This window comes from Carassius carassius, chromosome 38 (assembly GCF_963082965.1).
Source record: "Carassius carassius chromosome 38, fCarCar2.1, whole genome shotgun sequence".
Classification (NCBI taxonomy): domain Eukaryota; kingdom Metazoa; phylum Chordata; class Actinopteri; order Cypriniformes; family Cyprinidae; genus Carassius; species Carassius carassius.
Genome location: NC_081792.1, coordinates 15,840,546 through 15,866,413, shown reverse-complemented (window position 1 = coordinate 15,866,413; position 25,868 = coordinate 15,840,546). Strand labels below are relative to the sequence as shown.

Here is a 25,868-nt window from a genome sequence, read left to right as displayed (position 1 = left end):
ATTAGTCTGCGCAAGTGCGGAAAGCGCCGGAAGCGATCTCTCGCGCGTGTACATCACTCATTGTTTACACTTACTGCCTATGGTTTACACAGATTTCGGAAGTATTACCTTTCACTGTGAAGATCTAAACATATATATCTAGACGTACAGGAAATTGCAATGGAAGACGATTTTAATATATCCATAGACAACGTTGAATTTTTTTCACAACCATATTTATTTGAAACAGAATACACAGACCAAGTACTCAGGAGCGATCCGCTGCAGCAGCACGTCTTCAAGCCTCAGAGACAGAGATCTCTTCAAAATTGGTGGTGTTTTAGTAGCAAGTGTTGTGAGATGCCAACAGAAGTGGAGAGCATATGTTGTCACGAATGGAACAACTACAAGATGACGACGAGGACATTGACAGTATCACATTACACGCCTGTCTGACTGAAGATCCTGATTTTTCTCCGCTGTTGAGACGCAGCGTTTTGCACGTTGTGTTTAGTGTGCCACTTATAAACTAGAGGCGACATCCAATGCCAGAGGGACCCAATGGCACGCTGTCAATAGAGTGAGTAATGTGTTGTATTTTTATTATAAACGCAACGATTATAGGGTGCATTATAAACATTAATTTATTACAATTACTGCATTATATTTCAGACAGTGCAGATTGAAAGCGTAGCGTGTGGTAAACAATGAGTGATGTGCATTCGCGAGACATCACATCCAGGGCTTTCTGCGCTTGCGCAGACTAAAAGCCAGAGCGCGCGCGCACGTCACATCGGGAAGCACTCACGAACTCAGATCAGTTGGATGTGGTTGTGTACAAAAGGTAAAAAAGATATAAATACTGTTCGTTTTCTTACACAAACCGCTCGTTTCTTGTATTAGGTCATCAATGTGTACTTATGATGGGGAATTGTTTCATTTTGACTCCTCTGTGCATGCTCTTTGAGGTGGTGACCATAGACATCCATTATGTGAGTCACAGACAAGAACAGTTGGACCTAAAAATATCAAAATGGGAAATACTGAGGAAACAAAGAAACCTACATCTTGGATGTCCTTGAGGTAAGCTAAAACATATCAAAATTTAATTTGAGAGTGAACTATCCCTTTAACTTAATGTCTTTTTTTTGCTTTCTGACGTCTGCCAGCTATAATATTTGTGTTTTCTTTGCATTTTATTTTTAAGAACATCAATTTTCCACAGAATTTCTATGAACAACAAAAATTTTTTATGTCATTCAAATCTTCCAATCAAATCTAGCTAAATGTGAATTTGGGCAGGCCACTATCACGTATCTTGGGAAGGAAGTCGGTCAAGGTCAAGTACGTCCAGTAGAAGCAAAAGTTACCGCTATAGTTGAGTTCCCTGCTCCAACCACCCGATGTGAACTCGATCGATGGTATTGATCATCCTATCTGTTATTTTTCACTCTCCTGACCTTAACCCCATAGAAAATCTTTGGGGGTATTGTGAAGAGGAAGATGTGATATGCCAGACCCAAGACTGCAGAAGAGCTGAAGGCCACTATCAGAGCAACCTGGGCTTTCATAACACCTGAGCAGTGCCACGGACTGATCGACTCCATGCCACGCTGCATTGCTGCAGTTATTCAGGCAAAAGGAGCCCCAGCTAAGTATTGAGTGCAGTACATGCTCATACTTTACATTTTCATACTTTTTAGGTGGCCAAGATTTCTAAAAATCCTTTTTTTTTTTGTATTGGTTTTAAGTTATATTCTAATTTTCTTCATACTGAATTTAGGATTTTCCTTAGTTTCAGTTATAATCATCAAAATTAAAAGAAATAAACATTTGAAACAGATCAGTCTGTGTATAAGGAATGAATATAATATACAAGTTTCACTTTTTGAATGGAATTAGTGAAATAAATCAACTTTTTGACGATATTCTAATTATATGACCAGCACCTGTACTGTATATGTACAAATCAGACAAATATCCCATTCCAAAACATTTCTTAATAAATTAAAGTTCCATCTTTGGTTGTTGAAAAACTTTCTGGTGCATTTCACTTACAACCAATAAAACTTCCAGAAGGATTTTCAGCGGTCAGGTGTGGATCTATTCTGAATGTTTGATGACTTTTGACAAAATTTTATCCAGGAGCAAAGATAAATAATTTCTACTTTAAAAGCACAGAGAGATCGCGAATGCAAACAGTCTGCACACAAGTAGTTAATTCGGGAAGTCATGGCCTAGTGGTTAGAGAGTTTGACTCTGTAACGTATTAGCAGTTATTCATTCATTTGTTCTGAATTAATGAATCATGGTTCGTTGAATCTAAAACAATGCACATTCCTTATGAAGCCCAAAGCTTTTAGCCTAAAAACTCATGCATATAAACCAAACTCTCTGCAAGGTAAATGACCGGCCTGGCGCCAGCATGGTTGGATTTAAATTGTTTATGACACCCTGGAGTGTTAACAGACATTTCACAGTCAAGTTTGAGCAGCTCTCTGCACCTTTACACACACACACACACACACACACACACACACACACACACACACACACACACACACACACACATTTCTTTACACTCACCATGTAAGTCATTACTAAGATGTGTTTGATAGGTTTTTGCTTTGCATAAATGGCTAGCCCTGTTATGCAAAGGTTTTGATTTTCTGATTTATAAATTGGAAATGTTTCTCCTAATTAATGTTCTCAAATAGAGTCATGATTTTATAACCCTACCTCTGACCATGTCATAAAACTTTATGACCCAACTGGGAAAAACAGAAAAAGCCCAGCTCGCTAGGAATTCTTGTAAGGAAAAAAGGAAAGTAAATGTATTGACTGTATTTCCTTTTTGTGCTTAGATGTCTTCCCATATCAAATTGGAGTATCTGCAATTTTATAGTGTGTTAATAAAATTTTAAATGTGTGTAATTCTGCATATGAATGTAACTTTATGTTTCTCCTACCTTTACCTGTCATTCTTGGTATCTGTTTAACTGTCTTGCTTTGACTGAACCACTCATACATAGGAAATTACAGTAAAATGTATTATTCTGGGATTACCATCTTGCTGGAATATAACTGCTGAATTCTGACAACACCATAACTTACTCGAGTGGGTGTCTCCCCAGAGACAAAGGAACTTTTTCCCGCTTCAGATCGTGGACATTCATTGGTTGTTCGTGCGAACAGAGGCGTGAACCCAGTCGCTCCATAAGAGACTGACACAGAAAGTTCTCAGTTGCACTTGGTCTGAGAACTTCGTCTGAGAGAACGTCTGGTTTCCATGGCTCCTTAGGGAGTTCTCATCTCCGTTTTTTTTTCTTTTCTTCGCTAAGTTTATTCTCATATTCGCCTCTCCCTACACGAGGGAGACGAACTCTGAATCATTTTTTTGGTAACTTCACGTGTATTGAACCTTTGAAACTTCACGCAAGTCTGCTCGCCCCAGAAGACACAAGAGAACACGCCCAGCTCCAAAAGAACGACACACGCACGCTCGTCTTTAGCATCCACAAAGAAACCTACATGCAAGTATTATTTTCTATAGAGAGTTAAATGCTGCTTAAGGTTGTCTATTCCCTCTTTCAAGGTGATCTGATTCCTTGTTGTCTTTCTAAAGGTTACTGCTTGTGATTTTGCCATACTGGGCGATCATTCTATGTTCTCGCCTTCTCACTTTCTCTCGCTCACCCTTCCATTCTATCTCTCTCTCATCTGTATTCTGTTTTGTCTTGTATTGTTTTTTACTGTTTGTATTGTTGTACGCATATTTACTCTGTGTGAATCGTAGTTCGATGTATTGTTAGTTCAATTATTAAAATCCAATATATATTCCTGATTGATTCTGTCTAAAATGCTCACATCACGAAGTCAATGAAATGTTTAATCTTAGCTACAAAGCTTATTTGTTACTTTTCAGTAACCTAAATTTTATAAGGACAGGAGAATGATTTCATGGCCAGAAACAATTTTTCCTGGAATTATAAGTGATAACTTATATAAGTGATAATCTTACGTCCGTTTGCTGGACAAACCACTGTTTGATTTGCATTAATTCCCAGTAAAAGATATCATGATAATTGATACGAAGAATGGAATATTGACATATTAATGAGTAAATTACAGTGCCTTGTAATGAGTTATTGATATATACAATTGACCTATTTTTCATCTTCAATCATTTTAATGTAACTGTCATATGATATATATATATATTAATCATATTCCTGATTAATTATTAAAATTCCCTATTTGAGATAACTTTAATATACTACCCAGTGCGGTTACAACTCCTAACCCTAGGATTATGGGTTTGAGTCTCAGGCCGGCAATACCATGCCTTAGGTGTCCTTGAGCAAGGCACCAAACCCCCAACTGCTCCCGGGGCGCCACAGCATAAATGATGACCACTGCTCCGGGTGTGTGTTCACGTTGCGTGTGTGTGTTCACTGCTGTGTGTGTGCACTTTGGATGGATTAAATGCAGAGCACGAATTCTGAGTATGGGTCACCATACTTGGTTGTATGTCATGTCACTTTATTTTTTATTATTTGCAGTGACGGTTTCTCCATTAGGGCGATTGGTCGACGCACGGTAGTTTTCATCGAAAGGTAGTTGTTTTCTTTCACATTCAACCACAGTGTTAAGCTACCTTTTACTACTGTAGACTGTTTGTGCTGCCTCTAAATATTCCAATCAGCATCTAGTCGCTTTTCGTGTAGTTTTGGTGATTTCTGTCAAACTGAGAATCGCCCCGAGTACTCTCATAGACTTCCATACAAAGATAATTTTTTTGGAACTGCAGGCACTGCAATGCAATCTCAATGAGTTCCAGGAGGGCTTGCACGAACATACTTTCGTCATCGTGTGTAAAAAAAAAAACAGAGAGATGGGCAGGAAGTTGTATAAGTCGTACAACCCGAATTGCGGAAAAGTTGGGACGTTTTTTAAATTTTAATAAAATGAAAACTAAAAGACTTTCAAATCACATGAGCCAATATTTTATTCACAATAGAACATAGATAACATAGCAAATGTTTAAACTGACAAAGTTTACAATTTTATGCACAAAATGAGCTCATTTCAATTTTGATTTCTGCTACAGGTCTCAAAATAGTTGGGACGGGGCATGTTTACCATGGTGTAGCATCTCCTTTTCTTTTCAAAACTCATTATACGGTGCCCGTCGTTTCAAGACGTCTGGGCATTGAGGCTATGAGTTGCTGGAGTTTTGCTGTTGGAATTTGGTCCCATTCTTGCCTTATATAGATTTCCAGCTGCTGAAGAGTTCGTGGTCGTCTGTGACGTATTTTTCGTTTAATGATGCACCAAATGTTCTCTATAGGTGAAAGATCTGGACTGCAGGCAGGCCAGGTTAGCACCCGGACTCTTCTACGACGAAGCCATGCTGTTGTTATAGCTGCAGTATGTGGTTTTGCATTGTCCTGCTGAAATAAACAAGGCCTTCCCTGAAATAGACGTTGTTTGGAGGGAAGCATATGTTGCTCTAAAACCTTTATATGCCTTTCAGCATTCACAGAGCCTTCCAAAACATGCAAGCTACCCATACCGTATGCACTTATGCACCCCCATACCATCAGAGATGCTGGCTTTTGAACTGAACGCTGATAACATGCTAGAAGGTCTCCCTCCTCTTTAGCCCGGAGGACACGGCGTCCGTGATTTCCAACAAGAATGTCAAATTTGGACTCGTCTGACCATAAAACACTATTCCACTTTGAAATAGTCCATTTTAAATGAGCCTTGGCCCACAGGACACGACGGCGCTTCTGGACCATGTTCACATATGGCTTCCTTTTTGCATGATAGAGCTTTAGTTGGCATCTGCTGATGGCACGGCGGATTGTGTTTACCGACAGTGGTTTCTGAAAGTATTCCTGGGCCCATTTAGTAATGTCATTGACACAATCATGCCGATGAGTGATGCAGTGTCATCTGAGAGCCCGAAGACCACGGGCATCCAATAAAGGTCTCCGGCCTTGTCCCTTACGCACAGAGATTTCTCCAGTTTCTCTGAATCTTTTGATGATGTTATGCACTGTAGATGATGAGATTTGCAAAGCCTTTGCAATTTGACGTTGAGGCACATTGTTTTTAAAGTTTTCCACAATTTTTTTACGCAGTCTTTCACAGATTGGAGAGCCTCTGCCCATCTTTACTTCTGAGAGACTCTGCTTCTCTAAGACAAAGCTTTTATAGCTAATCATGTTACAGACCTGATATCAATTAACTTAATTAATCACTAGATGTTCTCCCAGCTGAATCTTTTCAAAACTGCTTGCTTTTTTAGCCATTTGTTGCCCACCGTGCCAACTTTTTTGAGACCTGTAGCAGGCATTAAATTTTAAATGAGCTAATTAAGTGGATAAAAGTGTAAAATTTCTCAGTTTAAACATTTGCTACGTTATCTATGTTCTATTGTGAATAAAATATTGGCTCATGTGATTTGAAATTCCTTTAGTTTTCATTTTATTAAAATTTAAAAAACGTCCCAACTTTTCCAGAATTCGGGTTGTATAAACAAGGATATTCAAGGATCTGGTATGAGCGGAGAAAAAAGCTAATAGGCTGCGAAGTAGCTAACACTTTATTCTACTAATTTACCGCTGCATTTTGTTCCATCCCGAGAGTGTGACGGACATCGCATGGACAACTACAGGTGTCACCGACAGGCATCATCTCTCGGAGAAGGTGAAAATGCACGAAAGAGCAAAGAGGCATATGTATAGTAGGGAGCAGTGTAATGTAAGGGAGCAATGTCATATAAGTGAGTAATTTAAGTAAGAAGTGTAATGTAAGTGAGTAATGTGATATAAGTGAGCAGTGTAATACAAATGAGTAGTGTAATATAAGTGAGTTGTGTAAGCAGTGATTTATGTGACCTGTAATTATTTCTTATTAAACTGAAATCGCAGTTTTTTGGAAAGACCACATCCTGGGTTCAGTCTTCTTTTGCTGCTGAATTATGTTAACATGCATATAGAAACGTAAGGAGAGCAAGAGATTGATTTGTGATGTCACTTTATTTTTAATAGTAGTTCAGTTCCCTTTACATCTTTAACTAGCCTTTAATTTATCAATTGAATGGGTCACCTATCCTCATTAATCGAGCAAACATTTGCCCCCCACTGAGAAAATTGGCAGGAGCCCCCACTGTTCATTTGTATAAGTTAGGCTTATTTAAGAACTCGCATCCAGTTTTCTGCTCGCCACATTTACAGTCTGAATGTTTGCGCGGGATTGCAGGTATACTGCATAGTTGTAATCATTCCCGCGCAAACATTCAGACTGTAATGGACAGTAGACAGATGATTGTCAAACTCACTCGGAGAGATGTATTTGTGTATACAGTGGAAAATGAATATATACTGTGGAAAATGAATAATGGAACCGTGTAAGATATTTCAGTATCGGTATAAAAGTATAGATATTTATGATAACACTACCATGTAGTTTGCTTCTCCATGCTTGGAATCCATCACGCTTAGCTCCCTCGCTGTCTGATCAGCTCTTCACCCGATGCAGCAGCGCTGTTCCAGGTTCAGATATCAGCACTTTTATTGGTCCCTTCACGATCAGATATTTTTATTGGCTATTGAAGTGCTGTAAAAAATTTGAATATCAACTCAAATTGTGTGCGTACTCAGTAACGAACTATGATTTAAAAGTAACAAAGTAGATTATTTTGTTTAACTTGTACTTAAGTACAAGTAAAAGTACAGCTTTAAAAATATACTCAAAAAAGTACAAGTACCCGAAAAAACTACTTAAATTACAGTAACTTGAGTAGTTGTAATTTGTTACCTCACACCACTGTAAATAAGTTCAGTGCACACAGACTGAAGTAGTTTAAGTCTGTGGTAAAAAAAAACAAAACAAAAAAACACACCAATCAACAAATTAGAATACTACATAAGATCAATAAAAAATGTTTGTGACTTGTTGGTCTTCTGGAAAGTATGTTTATTTACTATACTCAATACTTGGTAGGGACTCCTTTTGCTTTAATTACTGCTACAACTCAGTGTTGCACAGAGGTGATCAGTTTGTGGCACTGCTGAGGTGGTATGGAAGCCCAGGTTGGCCTGCAGCTCATCTGCATTTGTTGGTCTCTTGTTTCTCATTTTCCTCTTGACAATACCCCATAGATTCCTTCCTTCCACTCAATTTTCTGTTAACATGCTTGGATACAGAACTCTGTGAACAGCCAGCTTCTTTGGTAATGAATGTTTGTGGCTTACCATCCCTGTGACGGGTGTCAGATCAGCAGTCTTCCCCATGATTGTGTAGCCTAGTAAACCAAACTGAGAGATAATTTTGAAGGCTCAGGAAACCTTTGCAGGTGTTTTGAGTTGATTAACTGATTTGCATGTCACCATATTCTAATTTGCTGAGATAGTGATTGCTGGGATTTTGTTAAATGTGAACCAAAATCATCACAATTAAAAGAACCAAAGACTTAAACTACTTCAGCCTGTGTGCATTACATTTATTTAACAAAAGGATAGAAAAGTGTAATGAAAAACTACTAAATAGATATAGTGAATTGGTAATGTGCAAGTCCCTTGGCCATGGTGCAGTGGGAAGAAAGCAATTGGATACATTTCACAGTCTTGAATATGAAGCACTGGTGAACGGTGAACTCCTGAGCAAGTTGTTGGAGAAGATCTTAGAAGTCTGGAACCTGCAAACGGAGGATCACTGAAGAGAAGGTTCTGAAGTTGTTGCAGAAGATGGGGGCCACTAAGCTTGTCGTCGTTGTTGCCATTTCAAACTCCCCAAATTGGCTTTTTGTAGAACTTCCTTGTTTCTCCTTGGAATAACTTATTTTAGCTCTTAGACTTTAGCTCTTACAGTTGACCACAACTGTTAAGAACAGTGTAACTTAGCGCACAAGTATGGCAACAACCCCTTACTTCTATCAATATCAAACTTTTTCTTCAGATGACAAAACCTACAGTACAAATACACAGACAACTTCCCCTGCCAAGTGAACACTGGTGAGATCAATTCAGAAGAATTAGAATGCTGTGGAAGAGTTCATTTCAGCAACTCAAAGATTCAACTCAAATTGTGAAACTTGTGTATTAATAAAACCCCCTTTATTACACTTCCTTGTGTTGATAATTCAGTAAGAGGGTCTACAAGTTAACAAGATCTCTAAAATCCTTCAGATTGGTCAGACTACAACTTCCTTCAGTTAATGTAATTTTTACTCATTCAACAATCTTCCATGATTGTGCTTTATAGTCCAGGTGAAATTCCGGGCTGGTGCCCCATAAAATACTAGGGCCAACACTATCAATATTTAGTTAAGCCCAAAGCCATTACACTAGTGGGGCTACTTAGTCACTACACAAGTGTTTCTTAATCAAACCTCAACAAAATGGGAGCAGATCATTTGAGCATAGTTGAGGATTTTAAGCGATTTAATGACCAAGAATGTTCTGATAAACTACCAAGTTTTCCTTTGATTTCTTTGCATCAGTCTGTCATCAGATGAGCCAAGTAATAAGCACCCTACTACAAAACACTTCTTTACATTGCTAAGGGGCACACGTCACTTCTGTTAAGGCGTTAACTGGAACTATATTCACAAACAAAATAGATATTATAATTAAGGATTTCTCAGCAGCAGAACTGAATGGGAGACTTTGTCGAAATAATACTCTAGATTTAATACTGTCACATGGAATTGATGTTGATGGTGTTGAAATTATGCAGCCAAGTGATGATATCTCATATCATTATTTAGTTTTGTGCAAACTTCATATAGCCAAAATTGTAAATTCTACTTCTTGTTACAAGTATGGTAGAACCATCACTTCTACCACAAAAGACTGCTTTGTAAGTTATCATATCCAAAACCTCAGAACAACTTGATGATGTAACAAAAACTATGGACTCTCTTTTCTAGCATTTTAAATACAGTTGCTCCTTTACACTTAAGAAAGGTTAAGGAAAACAGTCTGACACCATGGTATAATGAGCATACTCGCACCCTAAAGAGATCAGCCCGAAAAATGGAGCGCAGCTGAAGGAAAACAAAACTAGAGGTATTTCGTATTGCTTGGTGGGAAAGAAACCTATCCTACATAAAAGCATTAAAAAATGCTAGGTCCGATTACTTTTCTTCTCTTTTAGAAGAAAACAAATATAACCCCAGGTATTTATTTAATACAGTGGCTAAATTAACGAAAGATAAAGCCTCAACAAGTGTTGACATTTCCCAAGATCACAGCAGTAATGACTTTATGAACTACTTTACTTCTGTTGCAAAGGACTGTCTTTGAGACTGCCCAAAGCCAGGTGCTGTAGTCCGAGAGTTAGAGAGGAGTTAGGAAGGTATGGCATGACAAGATGGTTTTCGGTGCAAAATAGATAATTTATTAGTTAGCCAAGGATAATCCGTGCAAAGTACAAATTAATAAGGAAGAAAAAAAAACATGATGAATGCTAATGAAGCAGCACTAAAACCTTTGCAGATTAAACACAATGTAAAATTGCTGAAACAGCTCTCTATCAACAATAGAACATAATGTTGTACTTTAGTAACAGAGCAAACCACAAAACCCTCCCTTCAATAAGGAACATTCTGCTTAAATACACAAACTTCCCGCCAAACAGAAATGGAAAGTACCATTTGCACAGGGGAACCTTTGTTTCAATAATGTCTATTACAACAATGACATTAAAACAACCTCATCTTACTTAACCGAATAAATACCGTTAGTGCATCTTAAGCAAAATGATGTTACAAACATACATTAAACATTAAACAAAACAAACATCACAATCCCGACCTAGGTTGCCTCCCCCCAGTTGTGAAATATGGTATGACCGCTGCTATTATAAGCGTGATCCGGGTTACGTGCGCTACCGGAACGAGCAGAGCAGAGCAGAGCAGAGCAGAAATCAATGGGTAAGTTCAAACAATACCACAGAGCTGTATCGTTTAAATTACCAATAAACTGTCTGTAAAAACCATTAGACTCCTTGTGATTTTGTCACACTTCAGCAAGTACTAACAGTAAACAAAGAAATTGAACTTGCATGATATTAATAAATGTATGAATTGTGGAGTTGCAAACATCCATAGCTAATTATAAAGGATGAAGAAATAAAATGTTAACAAAGCGCTTAAACCATGTACATGAAAGACTAAATATAACAACATTTAACACTCACGGAGACATACTGAAATGGTGATGACGTCAATCACATAGGTTCGTCATCACAACTTCTAAAATCGATAAAATTAAAGATAAAATTGTAACCATTCAGTGAATGAAGAGGTATCATATCGATCACAAGTGCAGTATGGAGTACCTCAAGGCTCAGTACTAGGGCCACTACTCACGCTTTACATGTTACCCTTGGGAGATATCATCAGGAAACACGGTGTTAGCGTTCACTGTTATGCTGATGATACTCAGCTCTATATTTCTTTGTGGCCCTTTGAAACGCACCAATTTGAAAAACTAATGGAATGCATAGACAATATAAAAAAACTGGATGAGTAATTTTTACTGCTAAATTCAGGTGGTGTTTATTACAGGATCTAAAAACTCAGCATGTAATAACCTAGAACACTGTCTAAGACTTGTTGCTGCTCTGTCAATTCTTCGTCATCAGTTAGGAACCTAGGTGTGCTATTTGATAGCAATCTTTCCTTAGAAAGCATTTGTAAAACTGCATTTTCCATCTCAGAAATATATCTAAATTATGGCCTATGCTCTCGATGTCAAATGCAGAAATGTTAATCCATGCATTTATGACCTCAAGGTTAGATTATTATGATTTATTGGGTGCTAGTCCAAAATGCAGCAGCAAGAGTTCTTACTAGAACCAGGAAGTATGATCCATATTAGCCCGGTCCTGTCAACACTGCACTGGCTCCCTATCAAACATCGAATAGATTTTAAAATCTTAATTATTACCTATAAAGCCTTGAATGGTTTAGCACCTCAGTATTTGAATGAGCTCTTGTTACATTATAATCCTCCACATCCGCTGATTTCTCAAAACTCAGGCAATTTGATAATACCTAGAATATCAAAATCAACTGCGGGCGGCAGATCCTTTTCCTATTTACTACCTAAACTCTGGAATAACCTACCATTGTTCGGGAGGCAGACACACTCTTGCGGTTTAAATCTAAAGACCCATCTCTTTAACCTTGCTAACACATAACAGACTAATATGCTTCTAATATCCAAATCCATAAAAGGATTTTTAGGCTGCATTAATTAGGTAAACCGGAACCACTTCCCATAACACCCAACGTACTTGCTACATCATTAGAAGAATGGCATCTACACTAATATTGGTCCGTTTCTCTCTTATACCGAAGTCACCAGATCCAATCTGTATCCAGATCAGAGGTTTTTCTCCATTCTGTCACCGATGGAGTTTTGGTTCCTTGCCTTTGGCTTCACTTCTTTTACAGCGATATCGTTGACTTGATTGCAGATTAATGCACCAACACCATTTAAACGGAACAGATTAATTACGTCACAGAACCCAATGATTAACTGCCTTTAACTCATTTTGCATTGACACCATTTTCCTAATGAATGTTGTTCAGTTGCTTTGATGCAATGTATTTGGTTTAAAGTGCAACATAAGAGGGGAGTTGGACTGTCAAAGAAACATTTATGTGCAATCAAGAAACTCCACAAAAATATTTTCATTCAAAGCTTTATTAGGCTTACACCAGGGGCGGACTGGGACCAAAAAGTGGCCCTGGACTTTCTGGCCCACAGCAGCCCACCACATCAAAACGCAAACGCCCCTGTTTTGATGTAATTTATTTATTTGATATTTAAGTATACTGTTTGGGGATTTTAACCAATAGGGCAACTGATCCTCCATTGAAAAAAAAAAAAAGATAAGTTCATTAAGCGACTCCTAGTGAGCGATACATGTTCATCACGAGACAAACATTCACCTAGAACTCACACTTTGCATTCAATTAACCAGTGTTGTGGAGTAACTAGTTACATGTAATTTAATTACGTAATTTAATTACAAAATAAATGTAACTGTAATCAGTTACAGTTACTAAGAAAAAATGAGTAATTAAATTACAGTTACTTCTGAAAATTTTAAAGATTACAGTGGGGATTACATTTGAATATTTACACACATCCACATACAGATGTAATTGATTTCTTTCCCAAATTGAACTGACTATTCTGAGACGTACGGCCCTATAATTTCCGCTGTGCAGAAACATAGTCTGGTTAGTAGAATCCAGTCATAAAAACGGGATTGCTATTGCCTAACACGGACGGAATATGCCACATTTTGGACAAATATATCAAAAGTACACTTGAATCATAAGTTTTAATATTTGCTATAAATTCAGAGACAAAGGTTACTGTTGTTAAACCATGCCACAAATTTACATATTTATTTAAAAATATATACAAATGGTAATCCATTTGCAATAATAATAATTTAAAAAAACATGGTTACTGTACTTTTACGTAATAAAAGCAGTTAATTTTTGTGAGGGAAAAACATGACTCATGTTCAGTATTAGGATTTTATATTGTAGTGATGCACTCAATTTGACATGTAGGCAATTTAGAAAGTATAGTTTTGTTAAATCTTGAGTGTTAAAGTCATGAGGTAGATGGATAACAGGGCAAAATAAAGAGACTGAAAAGAAAAAAGAAATGAAGTGAAGGTGAAGTTCAGGAGAGAACTTTTAATTATTTTGCATGTCCCCAAACTAAAGATTTAAATCTTTTTTTATATCAGGTCCATACAAAAAATAGTGTTGTCCATGAATTTGTTTGTATGAGTTTGAGATTTCCCGGTCTGAAATTTTATCCCAGTCCGCCCCATGTGGAAATTAATGAAGCAGACATGCAGACATGTGTTCAAATTTGATCATCTTAATTCAAGCGATGAAGGATTGTAAAAGTCTGACAGTATTGAGCACTGCTGTAAGGTTAAACCTGAATGGTGTAAATGTTTGAAGATGATTAACAGTTGCAAATAAACATTTATTGGAGATTTTGAAAAGTAATCAAAAAGTAATCAAAAGTAATTAGTCACATTTACTTTAATAAAGTAATTGAAAAAGTTACACTACTATTACATTTTATATAGGGTAACTTGTAATCTGTAACCTATTACATTTCCAAAGTAACCTTCCCAACACTGCAATTAACAGATGCATGAATATGCGGTAATATAAGTTCATGATCCGATTCGTGAACAGATTATTCTCTTGAGTAAATCTTTTAAAATAATCATTTATTTTGTTTAACGAAAACATTGTGGAAACCAGTGGTTCACAAACTGGATAGATCTGAGGTGCAGGGCTCGCAAAATTGCTAGCCTGACGTCCAGGGGCTATTGTGTTTTGCAGTCAGGCTCCAAAATGTATCACTGCTCTTCTCGACGGGCTATCGTGAATAGTGATTTAAAATTATATATGTATATATGTACCGGGTGGGCCGGCCCACATTGGCTAGCGGCCCACCGGGAAAAGTCCCGGTGCTCCAGATGGCCAGTCCGCCCCTGGCTTACACCAAGGAAGCGATTGAAGTCGGTTCATTCTGGTGTCAAGAGGAATGCCACTTCAGAGTCCACTCATCTGCTCAGTCAAGTGGTTACCTATGAGACCCGTAGACTGAGGATAATGCAGGAGAAGACCATAACTTACGGGCATGGGGACCAAAGCCTGAAGCCTTAGGATATGGAGGCATGACAGGGTTTTTCACAGTTGGAGACCCAGACTTGATGGGTAGTTGACCATAGAACGGTGGGTACATTGGATAACCTGGATACTGGCGTTCAGGCTGGTATGGGGCAGTTGTGGTCATTGCAGGAGTGGTCACTTCTACTGGGCTGTGGAAGCCAGTCATGTAAGGAGGCAGCTTTGGGTACCAGGGATATTGTGGTGGTTGTGCTGCTGGGGGAGCAGCTGGGTCACCTTTAGGGTAAAAGGGATCAAATATTGGCATGGGATACTTGGGAGGGTACATGGGTTGCTGTAAAGGATATCGAAAAGGAGCAGCTGTAGGTGGCACAGTGGGAGGCAGGGTAGCAGGTACACCAGGGTATGGAGGATACCGCCAGGGTCCTCCAGAAGGGAAATGGTCAAACATCTGTTGCAAGACAGTTGGGTCACGGAGAGGTGTGGTCGGGGCTACAGTTGGGGTTATGGTTGGCTGTGCCAGAGGACAGGAATGAATCACTTCCTGGTCACCGTACATCAAAGGGAGTCGCCTTTCATTATCCTGAGGAAGACAAGTAAACCAAGGAGTATTATAATAGAGCCCCACGTCGAACGACAAGTCACTCAGTTCTTCTTACAGTCACTTCCCAACAGCTTCCGGTGAATGGTGCAGTGATAAACAGCAAACCTGCAGAGGTCTCCAGTGTAAATGAGCATTGAGTGTACTTCAGAAGCAGAGGCTGCCATGATCCATCAACTAAAAGCAGAGAACCAGAGTCAAGCTATAGGTCGGATCAACGATTAGACTGACTGCAAAGAATTAGAGGACTTGCCTTTAACTTTAACATCATCTGCCCTGACACAAGATTTGACGATCATGCCAAAGGAGAAGCAGGACACAGTAGGGAGGGGACGGCTCACAGGGCAAGACACTTGCACTGGAGCTCCCATTATAATGAGTGGCAGAATATATCTTGCACCCTGTTAGGAGATGGAGAAAGAGCCTTCCAAACAAACTCACAAAAGGCATCACATGGATGAAACCGAGACAGAGCACTTCTCACCTTCAACACACACACACTAACCTGTTGCCTGACATGACAGCCCATGTATGGAGCAACAAGAGAGACATCCCTGCGTGCCCGCTTAAGTGAGAAGCCACAGCTAGCTGGCATCTCAGACAAAGGCACTGGTGACTCCTCTCCTGATGGTTGAGATATTTATGGTTTATTAAAAATAAATAAAAAAACCACCCCGACAACCCACCCTCACACACACCTCGGTCAATTAGAAAATGTGGCACTCTTGGTCCTGGAATACGCAAAATCATTGCTACATTGCACAGAAGAATGCAGATGGTGCAGCTTAGTGCTAGCTGAGTGCAACCAAGCTTAAAGAGAGGAGAACGCAAGTTAAGTTAGAGTCCCCACTTAAAATAAAAAAAATAAAAGGGTCTCTTTTTAAGTTTAAGATCTCAAAGTCACCTTCGTCGTTTGACTGGTGCCCTTCAAACTCTGCTAACCTCAATGGGGATATTTTTACACCATTATAAGATACTGAACCTTGACCACCAATTAAAAGTTTTCCAAAGTGGACCAGGTTTTCAGGGACTGCTCCATATGCAGCACCAGCTTCAAAAAGGGACTCAGGATCAGCTCTTAAAGAAGAACACAGTGATACCCACAGCCATTGTGAAAAGTAAAATCCCCTTTGCCCAAGGCATGGTAAGTTTTCAAGCAAACCCCAAGAAATTCACAGTTATTGGAAAACCCTTAACTCTACTGCTTAGTAAGTCTGCTGAGAATGCTGTGCTATTTGAAATCATGTTTGAATCAATGAGCGACCAATCAAATCTGTTCATCAATCAGCTTGTTGTTTTCACCTGTGGATCATTATGCTGAGGGTTAACACAGGCACTGGGTCCCAATGTTCATACACAATTATTTGAGAATTTAATCTATGAGATGGAGTTCTCTAGATTAACTGAGGAGGGCAGCAATACACCTTTGAAGTGTCTAAGCTGCCGCAAAGCACACAAGAAGAAAAAGAAGAAGAAACGTTCATACACTGTAATTTAAATCAGCTGTAATGTAAATTTAAAGCTGATTCAACTAATTATTATTTCGTAACAAGTTCCATAGAAATTTTATATTCAGTCAATTTCTGTCTTCAAATGGTTGCCTGAATTGTCATTTTTTAGTTGGTTCAACCTTTACTGAAATAGTTTCATAGTCCATTCAACTAAAATAATTCAATTGGTCAAACATTTAGAAAACTACAGCAAATTGTGTCAATTAAAATTCAACAATCCATGTGTTTCATATGTTACCTCAGCTAAGATTTATTATTTGGGCATCATAAGAAATCGCTGTGGATCTGATTATTATATTTTATATTGCGTTTAAGAAAATTATTATCTGGTGCCTACAAATCACTAAAACACACACATTACAACACATAATAGCCTTTATTTAATAACATTTATAATATTTGTCATACAGAATAAACATGCAGGCTTAAAGGGTTAGTTCATGCAAAAATGGAAATTTGCTGTTAATTGACTCACACTCAAGCCATTCAAGACGAGTTAACTTTTTTCTTCAATTGAACCGTAAAGGAAATTTTCATTCATTTCAATTCATAAATTGCATGTCTCTGGCTGCCGGCTTTTGAGAGTCAAATAAACATATACATGCAAAGCTGAATTACAACAGGCTCCTGAGGACACATTAGGGTTTCCACTGTCGGCCAAAAGCTGGTTTGCTAGTGCGTACCACGGACAGTGGCGTTTCCACTGTCACTTCCGGTGTTGATCGTGCCTCGTCGGTGCTTCCTAGGGGCCAACGGCCCAGGTTTATTCACCCAAAGCGGGCCAGCTGGGGCTAGAGGAGTGGTTATGAACAAAGGCAGAGTTTCTCTGTATCTGTAGAGCGTTTGCACCGCGGATAATTTCATAAAGCTAACACCCATAGAGCAATATAGTATTGTCCCAGATCCGGCCCACATCTGGCCCGCATGAAATCCATTCGGGCCGGATCTGGGCCGACACTGCTTGCTGTCTGGGCAGCTATATCACCAGCTTTTAAAAATAAGTTGAGCTCAAAACTCAATTCCAGACAGCAGCGAGTGTTTGAAATAACTTGATCCAATGTGGATTATAATCACCATACAAGGCAGAAATATTTATAAGCGATGCAAAAGACTAGGCATTATTGTTACCATAGTAAACAAATGCGACTACTTGAAGAAATCAGACATCAGCTTCTTATTCTCTATCACAATGGTATATTTATTTATTCTATCTGTCATAAGTCTCGTCTCGAGGCTTTAGCTCAGCATAAATGTCATAAAAATAAAATAGGCCTAATGTTTTTTTGCTCTGAAGCTTTTATAAAAATATAGAAATTATAATTCTTTCTAAATGTGATGTATATAGGCTATTGTGACTTCAAATAAACGGAAACAGACTGAATAAGCAGGCTATGTTCATAACATTTTAATTCTGTGTGACTCATTTTCAATCCTGATCAATTAATTAATTATGATCAATGTATCACTTATTATAGTAAAACATAGATACTTTTGGATTTAAATATTTAACAAAGCATGCAAACAAACCGCCGCTTTTATCATGTTTGTTTTGTGATCACGCTAGTTCCAGTGACTTATTTCTTATTATCTTCTCTTTGTTGGTGAAATTATGTTACATGACATTGTTTCTGAGAGGCATATAAAGGGTGGGTTTTAGTGAAGCGAAGTGGAGCTTCCAGTAAGACAGTGGAAACGCAGCGCTATTTTGGCCTCGATGCTACAGGTCTGAGGCTATTAACCCCGCCCAGCCCGTTTAAAGCACTGGCTCGTACTGGCCCGACAGTGGAAATGTGGCTACTGAAGCCTTATGAAGCTACACAATCAAAAACCGGATGCCACAGATGTGCAGTGTATGAATTGCCAAGGATTACTGTTTCAGATAAAAATCTTCTTTACTGTTTTACTGAAGAAAAATAGTCACTGACATCTGGGATGGCATGAGGGTCAATAAAATAACAGCAACTTTTCATTATTGGGTGAACTATCCCTTTAAAGAGTCCAGTTGTTATACATTACATTTGTAATACAACCCGAATTCCGGAAAAGAAGTCTGTGATTTCCAACAAGAATGTCAAATTTGGACTCGTCTGACCATAAAACACTATTCCACTTTGAAATAGTCCATTTTAAATGAGCCTTGGCCCACAGGATACGATGGCGCTTCTGGACCATGTTCACATATGGCTTCCTTTTTGCATGATAGAGCTTTAGTTGGCATCTGCTGATGGCACGGCGGATTGTGTTTACCGACAGTGGTTTCTGAAAGTATTCCTGGGCCCATTTAGTAATGTCATTGACACAATCATGCCGATGAGTGATGCAGTGTCGTCTGAGAGCCCGAAGACCACGGGCATCCAATAAAGGTCTCCGGCCTTGTCCCTTACGCACAGAGATTTCTCCAGTTTCTCTGAATCTTTTGATGATGTTATGCACTGTAGATGATGAGATTTGCAAAGCCTTTGCAATTTGACGTTGAGGAACATTGTTTTTAAAGTTTTCCACAATTTTTTTACGCAGTCTTTCACAGATTGGAGAGCCTCTGCCCATCTTTACTTCTGAGAGACTCTGCTTCTCTAAGACAAAGCTTTTATAGCTAATCATGTTACAGACCTGATATCAATTAACTTAATTAATCACTAGATGTTCTCCCAGGTGAATCTTTTCAAAACTGCTTGCTTTTTTAGCCATTTGTTGCCCCCGTGCCAACTTTTTTGAGACCTGTAGCAGGCATTAAATTATAAATGAGCTAATTAAGTGGATAAAAGTGTAAAATTTCTCAGTTTAAACATTTGCTACGTTATCTATGTTCTATTGTGAATAAAATATTGGCTCATGTGATTTGAAATTCCTTTAGTTTTCATTTTATTAAAATTTAAAAAACGTCCCAACTTTTCCGGAATTCGGGTTGTACAAACATTAAACATTAAAAATGTAATACAAACATTAATACAAACATAATATAAACATTAGTTTAATAAACTTTTAAAAAAGACTAATAAAGTTGCAAACAAACATTTACAGATATGAGTACTGTTCACAATTTCATCTTTAAAATGAGTCAGAAAAAAATAAATTAACCAGGTGTTACAGTCCAAATGAAATGAGTCAAGTAATGTCCAGACACTGTATTTACATAGTGTTTTTTTACACTACAGATTATGTCAAAGCAGCTTTACGGTATTAAACATTATCATGTGTCGAAGGAACCAAAACTTCATTGTCCTTCTCTGGCTTGATGAATCCAGCAATTTAATTGTAGGCTGCAACACAGGTCAGATTGAGCAGAGGACTGGTAGCAGAGAGCAATGAGATTTCTCTACAAAGGTAAATCAAGGAATTATATTTACTTAATTATTCAATAAATCAATGTTATTGCGAATGTTAATGTACTTGTTCATCATTGTGTCAGTGTTTTATTCGCAAAAAGAACAAAGTGAGGAAACACTCTCTGTAGAGCAGTTTGTCCATATGGGCTATAATGTAAAAACAGGGCTGGGAAGGTTACTTTTAAAATATATTTAACTACAGATTACAAATACAAGCTTTAAAATGTAATCAGTAATGTATTTCATTAGATTACTCAGGTTTAGTAACTTAATCTCAATACTTTAGAATTCTCTGAAATACTTAAGCTTTGTAACATAAAGGAACATATTAACTTAATGTCTTTTTTTTTTGCTTTCTAACATCTGCTAGCTTTAATATTTGTGTTTTCTTTGCATTTTATTTTTAAGAACATCAATTTTCCACAGAATTTCTATGAACAACAAAAATTTTTTATGTCATTCAAATCTTCCAATCAAATCTAGCTAAATGTGAATTTGGGCAGGCCACTATCACGTATCTTGGGAAGGAAGTCGGTCAAGATCAAGTACATCCAGTAGAAGCAAAAGTTACCGCTATATTTGAGTTACCTTCCCAAGCACCCGACGTGAACTCCGTTGATTTCTAGGGATGGCTGGCTATTATCGTGGTTTCTGTAAAAACTTTTCGACAATTGCGCAACCGCTGACTTCACTTCTTAGTACATCCCGAACGTTTTTATGGTCTGATGAATGTCAGCATGCATTCAACTCGATCAAAGGTCTTCTGTGTAATGCATCTGTTTTAGCCGCACCAGACTGTGATTCTGCTTTTAAACTCGATGTGGATGTGAGTGCCGTTGGTGCTGGAGCTTTGTTAATTCAGGAAGGTAAAGATGGTATCGATCATCCTATCTGTTATTTTTCACTCACCTTACTTTAACCCCATAGAAAATCTTTGGGGGTATTGTGAAGAGGAAGATGTGATATGCCAGACCCAAGACTGCAGAAGAGCTGAAGGCCACTATCAGAGCAACCTGGGCTTTCATAACACCTGAGCAGTGCCACGGACTGATCGACTCCATGCCACGCTGCATTGCTGCAGTAATTCAGGCAAAAGGAGCCCCAACTAAGTATTGAGTGCTGCTGTACATGCTCACACTTTACATTTTCATACTTTTTAGTTGCCCAAGATTTCTAAAAATCCTTTCTTTGTATTGGTCTTAAGTTATATTCTAATTTTCTGACATACTGATTTTAGTTTCAGTTATAATCATCAAAATTAAAAGAAATAAACATTTGAAACATGTCAGTCTGTGTGTAAGGAATGAATATAATATACAAGTTTCACTTTTTGAATGGAATTAGTGAAATAAATCAACTTTTTGGTGATATTCTAATTATATGACCAGCACCTGTATATGTACAAATCAGACAAATATCCCATTCCAAAACATTTCTTAATGAATTAAAGTTCCATGTTTGGTTGTTGAAAGACTTTCTGGTGCATTTCACTTACAACCAATAAAACTTCTAGAAGGATTTTCAGCGGTCAGGTGTGGATCTATTCTGAATGGTTGATAATTTTTGACAAAATTTAATCCGGGAGCAAAGAGAAATAATTTCTACTTTAAAAGCATGGAGAGACCGCTACTGCACACAGTCTGCGCACAAGTAGTTAATCTGGGAAGTCATGGCCTAGTGGTTAGAGACTTTTGAGTCCTAACCCTAGGATTATGGGTTTGAGTCTCAGGCCGGCAATACCATGACTTTAGCAAGGCACCAAACCCCCAACTGCTCCCCGTTACCTCAGCGTAGATTAATTCTATATCGTGTCATTGAAAGAAAGACCATTCATTCATCGTAGCAATAAGGATAAATTGGCAGTTAAAGAATTAGGACCACCAAGACCAAATTTAAACATCAAACAAATATCTACAAAGGGCGGGAAGTCGTATCAACAAGGATATTCAAGGATGTGGTATGAGCGGAGAAAAAGGCTAATAGGCTGCGAAGTAGCTGACGCTTTATTCTGCTAATTTACCGCTGCATTTTGTTCTATCCCGAGAGCGTGACGGAAATCGCACGGACAACTACAGGTGTCACCGACAGGCATCATCTCTTGGAGAAGGTGAAAATACACGAAAGGGCAAAGAGGCATTTCACGAGTTCACCCTTACATCTAATCTGAAGGTGAATAGTAGGCATATTTTGGTGTGCTGTCCTGGGGGAGGGGTCCGGGCCCGGACCATAGATCGAACCCAAATAACTCCCCCTATCCCTAATTTGGGTTAAATAGATTAGAAGTGAGGAGTTGGGGTGGAGGAGGGATGCCGAAAAACTGTCGTGGGACAGGAGGTAGGAAGACTGGATATATATACGCGTGTGTGCTAGTTAAGATGATTAGCTAAACGAGATGCACCTGTGCCAAATTGGATAATTATCTGATTGTGCTCCTCCCGAACTTTGTTAATAAAACCACTTATGTATAGTAGGGAGCAATGTAATTTAAGTAATATGTGTAATGTAAGTGAGTAATGTGATATAAGTGAGCAGTATAATACAAATGAGTAGTGTAATATAAGTGAGTTGTGTAGGCAGTGATTTATGTGACCATTAATTATTTCTTATTAAACTGAAATCGCAGTTTTTTTTGGAAAGACCACATCCTGGCTTCAGTCTTCTTTTGCTGCTGAATTATGCTAACACGCATATAGAAACATAAGGAGAGCAAGAGATTGATTCGTGATGTCAGTTTATTTTTAATAGTAGTTCAGTTCCCTTTACATATTTAACTAGCCTTTAATTTATCAATTGAATGGGTGACCTATCCTCATTAATTGAGCAAACATTCCCCCCCCTGAGAAAATTGGCAGGAGCCGCCACTGTTCATTTGTATAATTTAGGCTTATTTGAGAGCTTGCATCCAGTTTTCTGCTCGCCACATTTGCCCGGGAATGATTAAAATTATGCGGAATACCTGCAATCCCGCGCAAACATTCAGACTGTAATTGACAGTAGACAGATGATTGTCAAACTCACTCGGAGAGAAGAGAGAGATGCAGATTGTATTGGTGTATATTCAGATACTGTGGAAAATGAATAATGGAACCGTGTAAGATATTTCAGTATCGGTATCAAAATATAGATATTTATGATAACACTACCATGTAGTTTGTTTCTCCAAGCTTGGAATCCAGAATCCATCACGCTGAGCTTCCTCGCTGTCTGATCAGCTCTTCACCCGATGCAGCAGCGCTGTTCCCGGTTCAGATATCAGCACTTTTATTGGTCCCTTCACGATCAGATATTTTTATTGGCTACTGAAGTGCTGTCAAAAATTTGAATATCAACTCAAATTGTGTGCGTACTCAGTAACGAACTATGATTTAAAAGTAACAAAGTAGATTACACTGGTGTCAAAAGTATTCACATTCATTACTCAAGTAGAATCAAGTCAAGTTAAGTCACCTTTATGTATATAGTGCTTTAAAACGAAATTACGTTGCGTCAAAGCAACTGAACAACATTCATTAGGAAAAGAGTGTGTCAATAATGAAAAATGACAGTTAAAGGCAGTTCATCATTGAATTCAGTGATGTCATCTCTGTTCACTTTAAATAGTGTCTGTGCATTTATTTGCAATCAAGTCAATGGTATCGCTGTAGATGAAGTGACACCAACTAAGCAAGCCAGAGGCGACGGCGGCAAGGAACTGAAACTCCATCGGTGACAGAATGGAGAAAAAAACCTTGGGAGAAACCAGGCTCAGTTGGGGGGCCAGTTCTCCTCTGACCAGACGAAACCAGCAGTTCAATTCCAGGCTGTAGTAAAGTCAGATTGTGCAGAAGAATCATCTGTTTCTTGTGGTCTTGTCCTGGTGGTCGTCTGAGACAAGGTCTTTATAGGGGATCTGTATCTGGGGCTCTAGTTGTCCTGGTCTCCGCTGTCTTTCAGGGCTGTAGAGGTCCTGTCTAGGTGCTTATCCACCATCTGGTCTGGATACATACTGGATCCGGGTGACTGCAGTGACCCTCTGATCTGGATACAGACTGGATCTGGTGGCTACGGTGACCTCGGAATAAGAGAGAAACAGACTAATATTAGCATAGATGCCATTCTTCTAATGATGTAGCAAGTACATCGGGGTGTTATGGGAAGTGTTCCCGGTACCGGTTTACCTAATTAATGCAGCCTAAAAATCCTTTAACGGATTTGGATATTAAAAGCATATTAGTATGTTATGTGTAAGCCAGGTTAAAAAGATGGGTATTTAATCTAGATTTAAACTGCAAGAGTGTGTCTGCCTCCCAAACAATGTTAGGTAGGTTATTCCAGAGTTTAGGCACCAAACATGAAAAGGATCTGCTGCCCGCAGTTGATTTTAAAATTGTAGGTATTATAAAATTTGAGTTTTGAGTTTTGAGAACGTAGCGGATGTACAGGATTATAATGTAAAAGGAGCTCATTCAAATACTGAGGTGCTAAACCATTCAGGGCTTTATAAGTAATAAGCAAGATTTTAAAATCAATACAATGTTTGACAGGGAGCCAGTGCAGTGTTGACAGGACCAGACTAATATGGTCATACTTCCTGGTTCTAGTAAGAACTCTTGCTGCTGCATTTTGGACTAGCTGTAGTTTGTTTACTAAGCGTGCAGAACAACCACCCAATAAAGCATTACAATAATCTAACCTTGAGGTCATAAATGCATGGATTAACATTTCTGCATTTGAAATTGAGAGCATAGGCCGTAATTTAGATATATTTTTGAGATGGAAAAATGCAGTTTTACAAATGCTAGAAACGTGGCTTTCTAAGGAAAGATTGCGATCAAATAGCACACCTAAGTTCCTAACTGAATGTAAAATATAAATGAATTTATGACAAAGAACTGCACAGATACAGATATTCTAACAATCTATCGATAAACACACACCTTGTGTCCTCTGTTTGTGTTTGAGTCCACTCGCGCGGTCTGCCGCTGGTTTCATATAAAATTTAAGCGGACTGACTCTGAGGGGATCGCGAATTTGTGTACAGTTTATGGAGTTAAATGCTATAGCCCTGCTAAAAAGCCTAGCGACGCCCATGCTTCTTGTGTAGGCCTAAATTTCGGAGAACCAGGACAAACATTTCAATCGATCACTCAGGCATTTTATGAGGCACCGAAATCTGCGTCCTTATTCGGTTCAGTGCATACCAGTTCCATACCCAACCCTACTTTTAAGAAATATATTTTTTGATAAACGAACCCAAAACTGGCTATGTCCTGGCTGGAGTGTGATGTGATTTGTCATGTGCACTGTGCAGGTGCGATGGATCGCGTACAAACCAATAGGGTGTCAGAATGGTATATGTTTATACTTCACATCCAACCACAATCAAATTCATTCCATGCAGATGGTGCGATTTATCTGGATAAGTTTTTTTTTTCTTTTTTTTTTTGAATGATGACAAGCCGAAATGAAATAGCAGTAACGAACCTATTTTTAAAATGTAAGGAGTAGAAAGTACAGATACTTACGTAAAAATGAAAGGAGTAAAAACCTTTTATTGGGATCCAGGAATTATTTGGCAGCTCATTGTCTTAGTATACAACATAAATAAAATAAATGAATTAAAGAAAATACAAAAATAAGCTTTATGAAATGATCTTACAGTAGATGAAGTAGATGATCTTACAAGAGAAGTAAAAAAATAAATATCAGATGGGTATGAACATAATACAGTATACTGATTGCATACATTAATAAATTGGACAAATTTCATT

At 38.3% G+C, this 25,868-nt stretch overlaps 1 protein-coding gene and 1 pseudogene across 1 annotated transcript in view; one reads left to right on the top strand and one right to left on the bottom strand.

The window, feature by feature from the left end:
• Positions 1–25,868, top strand: part of LOC132119424 (DNA-binding protein inhibitor ID-1-like) — a 300,095-nt gene that overhangs the window by 133,386 nt on the left and 140,841 nt on the right. The window lies entirely within an intron of this gene.
• Positions 14,619–25,868, bottom strand: part of LOC132119418 (uncharacterized) — a 29,382-nt pseudogene continuing 18,132 nt past the window's right edge.